Below are 6,992 nucleotides of genomic sequence, written 5' to 3' on the forward strand. Positions count from 1 at the left end.
AGTCAGGTCTTCTTTCCGTCCATGTGAGGCGGGGGCGGCCCACGTACTGTAACCTAATTACGCTGAGAGCCGTCTCCCCGGAGCGGCCGTGTTATCTCTGCTCAGCAGCCGAGCTCAGATACAGGAATAGTTCTCTGGATCACCTGCGTCTGCTCGTCTGTTGTCAGTGTTGTGAGGATGTGTCGTCCTCCTGATGTTCTCTGGCCTCCACTGAGCCGAGAGCATCCTCCACCTGAGCCTCTGCTCCCTCCTTCCCTCCCCACATGAGAAACACCTTGTCTGGTTTGTTCGGTACGGATCTCCAGCAGTGGAGACACTTCCTTCCTCCTTCTAGTTCCCTTTTCTTTCCTCTTCATGTCCTCGTTCTTTTTCCTCTTTCCATTCTATTTTCACTCCCTTCACCATTTTCACTTTCTGTTTTCTCTTTCTTTACCACTTCCTTGTCTTCTTCTCTTCCTTTTTTTTGTACCTTCCTTCCTTCCTTCCTTCCTTCCTTCCAGTCCACTTTTTTTCTTTCCTTGTCATTACACAATTCACCTTTTCTTTTCTTCCTCATGCTCTTTAGGACTTCTGGCTTATTTTTCTTCAGGTCACAGAGCTAGAGGAATGAAGGCTTTGCCACCAGAACTCTTCTACACATAATACTTAATAGTATTAGTAGTACTAAGCACATGTCCTCTACTCTCTTTTCCCTCGCACTGAGCTCTTATCCTCTTTTTTTTTCCCCCTCTGGCAACAAGCTCATATCCTATAATTTCTTCTCAAATTATTTTTCTCTCGCACCAAGCTCCTATTGTCTGAATTCTTTTCTCTAGCACCAGCTCCTATCCTCTAATTTATTTTCTCAGGCACCGAGCTCCTATCCTCTAATTTCTTTTCTCTGGCACCGAGCTCCTATCCTCTAATTTCTTTTCTCTGGCACCGAGCTCCTATCCTCTAATTTATTTTCTCAGGCACCGAGCTCCTATCCTCTAATTTCTTTTCTCTAGCACCGAGCTCCTATCCTCTAATTTATTTTCTCAGGCACCGAGCTCCTATCCTCTAATTTCTTTTCTCTGGCACCGAGCTCCTATCCTCTAATTTCTTTTCTCTAGCACCAGCTCCTATCCTCTAATTTATTTTCTCAGGCACCGAGCTCCTATCCTCTAATTTCTTTTCTCTAGCACCGAGCTCCTATCCTCTAATTTCTTTTCTCAGGCACCAAGCTCCTATCCTCTAATTTCTTTTCTCTGGCACCGAGCTCCTATCCTCTAATTTCTTTTCTCTGGCACCGAGCTCCTATCCTCTAATTTCTTTTCTCTGGCACAGAGCTCCTGTCCTCTAATTTCTTCTCTATTACTACTCATGTAGTTCTGTGGTACTACTGAATAGCATGTTAACTGCTGAGTGTCCCTCTCTAGAGGTTCTGCTCAAGGTTTCTTCCTGTTAAAAGAGAGTTCTTCCTGCCACCGTCGTCTTCATGCTGCTCTGGGGGTTTCAGGCCTGATTTTGTCAAGCGTCTTGAGACAATTTGTATTATTACTAACACTATATAAATAAAAGGAATTGAATTGAACTAAATAGTATTTGTTATTGTGCTTGATTATATTTTATTATTGGTGATGAAGACTAGAGGTTTCATTAATAACCTCATTGTTCAGTTTTAATGTCTCCTCTGTTGGTGAATAATTAATTTGAATCTCATTCCCTTGGCTATTTACACTCACTCCCAGGCTGTGGCATTCATCTGAAAGTGTGTGTGGACATGGTTGGAGGATTGTGTGTGTGTGAGTGATTTGTTAAAGGTCACAACACTGAGAGAACCAGCCGCGCGGTCCCTGGTGAATGTCCTTCCTTTGTTTGGCCTCATCTTAATACAGGCTGCATGTGTACGCGTGGGCTCGTCGCAGGGAAAACAGCCGAAGCCTTGTGATTTTATCCCGCGTGGGGACGAACAGCGGTCGTGTTGTTCTCTGCGGGCTAGCTCTGTCGTGGCGAGGCGAGGCCGGCGGCCCGCTGTGAGGATCTAAACCCAGAGTAAACAAAAAAAAAAAGAAAAGGCGATGCAGCAGAGGGCAGATTACGCGGCTGTGTCGGCCGATAAGATGACACATGGATGTGAATATTAATGTAAACGTGCTCTGAGGACGATGATTAAAATGTTTTGGAGTTTTCTGCCGCATGTGCAGCCGACGCTCGTGGCCTAGCGGTGGATTCACCGGTCTGGGAGGAGACAGGAAGCGGTGAATGACATGAGTGTATGGCAGCAGCGTCTAATCTGTGAGGAGACACAAATAGAAGAACTAGTGCAGATAATAGGAGGATAATTATTGATTCTTAGGCAGCAGGTAAGCTGAAAACAAAAGCTGAAACACCCTCAATGGCCACTTCATTAGGTACACTACAATGACCACTACTACTACTATGACTACTACATCAAGTGTCGGTACAACACAATACTATTCAGTAGTACTACAGACCACAGCCTCCTCTCTGTTGTTTTAAACAAATGGAGGATACTATAAGTTTCATGAAATTTAGTGCAGTGTACCTAATAAACTGGCCGGTGACTGTTATACTGGCTGATGGACAATATTATGTAAATCCATTAATCCAAAAACCATAAATGTTGTAGCTTATTCTAAACATAACAAACATACTCATGGTGCAAATTACTAAAAAACTAAAGCAAAAGTTTCATTTAAATTAATAAATCATAAAAACCTGTAAAGAAGAGCTCCTTGCTTTCCGTTTACCATCATATTTGTAAATGTGGGAGCGACCATATGCACTCAGATCTCCTTCCTCCAGCTCTGTAAATATTCAGCCAAGATGTTAAATTGAGAATATTATTCAGTGTGATGCGTAGTGGAAGCCTGACATTTAAAGGCCCAGTAGCAGGGAGAGGATTACGGGTTTGACCGAGCGACTCGACGACCAGCGAAGCACAGAAACAGAACAAAGCTTCATGTAGATCTCGGGGCCACTGTGTTTGTACTCAAAGGTTAAAGTGGAGAGAAACGTACCAGCGCCCACGGGAGCGTTGGAGACATGCGGGAACATTAGACGCTTCACCTGAGTGAAGCTCAGAGAGCACGAGGGCAGATAGAGAACACGTCCCGCTGCTCGTGGTTCTTATCTGGATGAATCAGCTCAGACGCTGAAGCTTAATGGAGCAGAGGAAACACAAACCATCACAGATCACAGTGTGGAGCTGCTCTCAGCTGTTCTCCTCTGATCCTTTCTTCTTCCACTCCTCCATTTACGCCGTTAATCTCTGACATCCTTCCTTTCTCCTCAGAGCTTCTGTTTGCTGTTTATTTGTTTTCTCTCTCTCTTTCTGTCTTTGTCTGTGTGGATGAATCTGGAGAATCTCCACTGGAGCAGAATGAATCTCTTCTTCCTGCTCCGTGCTGCTGGCGCTGACTGCACGCGCTCAGATGGGACCGAGGCTATTACATAACACACACACACACACACACACACACACACACACACACACACACACACACACACACACACACACACACCTCACAGGAGCAACGCATTACAACACACACAGACGGTGACGTCATATGATCCTTTACAGTAAATTCATGGCAAGTTACAGAGAATTCAGTCATCTTCTGTTACCGCTTGTCTTCTGGAGGGTCGGGGGGGGGGGGGGGGGGGGGGGGGTCTGGAGCCTATCCCAGCTGTCATTGGTCTAGAGGGGGGGTCCACCCTGGACAGGTCTCCAGTCTATCACAGGGCTAACACAGAGAGACACTCACACCTACGGCCAATTTAGAATCACCAATGAACCTAACCAGCATGTCTTTGGACGGTGGGGGGAAGCTGGAGAACCTGGAGAGAACCCACGCAGACACAGGGAGAACATGCAGACTACACACAGAAAGGAACCAGTCGGCCTGGATTAGAACCCAGAAATGATCCTCCAGGTGAATCACCACCTTTCTGACTCTGCTTCAACATCAACTCAACATTAGAGGAGCCAGGAAGGAGGATTAATGCTGCAGTCCAGAAAGCTGGGATGTTGGATTTATCCCACTTGGAGCGAACTCCAAGGAGAACCAAGTTGAACATAAACAACAAACATGGCCGACCGCGATAAGATAATATTTGTTTTGTTTCCGAAGTTACTGACAATGATTGAAATTAAGGTCTCCCAAAGTTTTTCCACCAGAAACAGGTAATAAACTTCTCTCTGTGCTGAAAGATAACGACGGTAGACGCTCAACAAACCTCATCTCTGTTTGTTGGACTCATTAGTAACGCTAGGCTACACTTCATCTATTATGCAGAGAGATATTAGAGACACATCCTCACACAAAAAGCAAAACAATGAGCTAACCACTGGGCCTCAAACTCTGATAGTGGGTGACGGAGCTGTGAATGAAATAAAACAATTTTGCACCAAAAAAAACACCAAAGTACTCTGTTTTACCAATGACATGGTGTCTGATATCTCAAGGAAGATCCTAAACATTGCTGCTGAGCATCCGACACTGAAATCTCTCATCATACACACAGGAGCCCTTGATGTTGTGAAGCAACAATCGGAGGTATTAAAACAAGACTTTATTGATCTGATGAACAAAGTTCAGTGTTTAAATACTGAGGTGCTTTTCAGTGGACCCCTACCGACAGTTCGGCGAGGAGATGAGAGTTTCAGCAGGCTGATGATGCTAAACAGATGGCTCAAAGACACCTGTGCCGCTCAATCAATGAACTTTATTGACAATTTCAACATTTTTTGGGGACGCAGGCACCTCTTTAAGGCAGATGGAGTTTGCCTTAACAAGTCAGGAGTACAGCTGCTAAGCTCCAACATTTTTTATTCTCTGCGTCAGACACCAACAGCCCTTGTCAAGGACAAGAGGCAAGACAAGCCAAAACAACAGATAAGACGGCGCTCATGCGAAGGCGCTGCGATAATGACTGACCACGGAGGACAGCGGATCCAGAAAGAACCTGCAACATCATCATCTTCCCCCCAACAAGAGGAGTTTTCCCCAACCCCAACAGCACAACAAGTGGAGCCTCCCCCAGCCCCAACAGCCCAACAAGTGGAGTCTCCCCCAGCCCCAACAGGAGACTCCCAACCTTCATCCCCCCAGACCCCACCCAGCCCCCAACTCTCTCCACTCAGTCTGGACTCCCCACTTCTGGATTTCACCGACAGGATGAAGAGCCTTGTCAATATTGGAATCCAATTAACACCACGCCAAAATCCCATATTTTCCCCCATTAACCTCCCCCATCGTCCAGCCCCTCCCACTCCACCACCTCCGAAAAAACCCTCGACCAAAAGTCACCGAGCCCCCCCACCTCCTCTGAACCATATCTGTGAATCTGACTGATATGTGCCGGGTCCAGGCTGCAATACTGATATCAACTATGTTCTTCCCCAGGAACAGTCAGGGCCCTATGGAGTTCAGGCAGTCTTCTCAATCCCTGTGATGACGGGTAACAGAAAAGTAGTTAAACTGTGGAGAAATAAAAAGGGTTCAATTAAATCTACCAATCTATTGAGTATAGCCTGTCAACCCCGAAACTCACCAGTGTCTTCTGTTATCTCCACAAGGTTAGCCCTACTCAATATCAGATCACTAGCCAACAAATCTCTGTTAGTAAATGACTCCATTTTAACCTATAATCTAGACTTTTTACTTCTTAGTGAAACATGGCTGACTGAATGTAGCTGTGCTACCATTCTAAATGAAGCAGCACCAGCAAATTTCAGTTTTATGAATAAGTGTCGAAGTGGTAAGAAGGGAGGTGGAGTTGCTGCCATTTTTAAATCAGTATTTCAGTGCAAGGAAACTTTATTTGGTGATTTTAGCTCTTTTGAATATCTCTGTTTTTTAGTAAAGGGGGATCCAAAAGTTATTTTTCTAATCATTTATAGACCACCAAAATACCCAGGAAAATTCTTTGATGAGTTTGCTGAACTGCTGTCAGTTATCTGCACGGACTACAACTTTTTTATCATAACAGGGGATTTTAATATTCACATAGACAATAACATGGACACAAATGCCAAAGAACTTTGTTCTCTACTGGACACTTTTGGCCTCTCCCAACATGTGAAAGGGCCCACACACACTCGAGGCCACACTCTGGATCTGGTTATCTCCAAAGGTGTTGACATTTCTTCTGTTGATATTAAGGACTTGGCTCTTTCAGATCATTTCTGTGTGTTCTTTGACTTACAGATAACTCCAAACACTCAGTTAACCTCTTTGTCTGTTAGAAAAAGGTACATAAATGAGAATACCAGTGCTAAGTTTATGGAGGCTATAGCTATGTCACCAGCCGTGAGTGCAGAGACAGTTGATGAACTCTTGGATAATTTCAACTTGAAAATCTCAAATGTCATGGATACTGTTGCACCTATTAAAACTAAGATGATCTTGAGCAGACAGAGAACACCATGGAGGAACACTATGATGGTGAAGGCTTTGAAAACAGAATGCAGGAAAGCTGAGCGTAAATGGAGAAAAACTAAACTTCAAATTCACCATGACCTCTACAAACAAAGTATTTTTAATTTTAACCACGGGTTACTCAAGGCTAGACAGCAACACTTATCTGAAATGATTAATAAGAATATCAACAACACTCGCACTCTGTTTGCTTTGGTTGATAAGCTTACAACCCCCCCAAAAGAGATAGTTTCAGAACTTTCTTCCACAGAAAAATGCAATGAATTTGCTTGCTTTTTCAATGAAAAAATCACATCTATAAGACAAAATATCGACACAAATCGTCGAAATAATAAAATGACACCATCCTTAAAACCACCTAGGAATAAATCAGCTAGGATGTCAGAATTTAATACAATTGGCCAAAAAACCATAGAGCACACAGTTCAGCATCTTAAACCATCGACATACTGTCTTGACACAATGCCATCTGACTTTTTTAAAACTATTGTAAGCTCTGTCCAAACAGATCTGCAGCAAATAATAAATTGCTCACTTCAATCAGGCGCGTTTCCTAAAGCCCTA

The sequence above is a fragment of the Chelon labrosus genome (genome assembly GCF_963514085.1).
Source record: "Chelon labrosus genome assembly, chromosome: 19".
Lineage (NCBI taxonomy): Eukaryota > Metazoa > Chordata > Actinopteri > Mugiliformes > Mugilidae > Chelon > Chelon labrosus.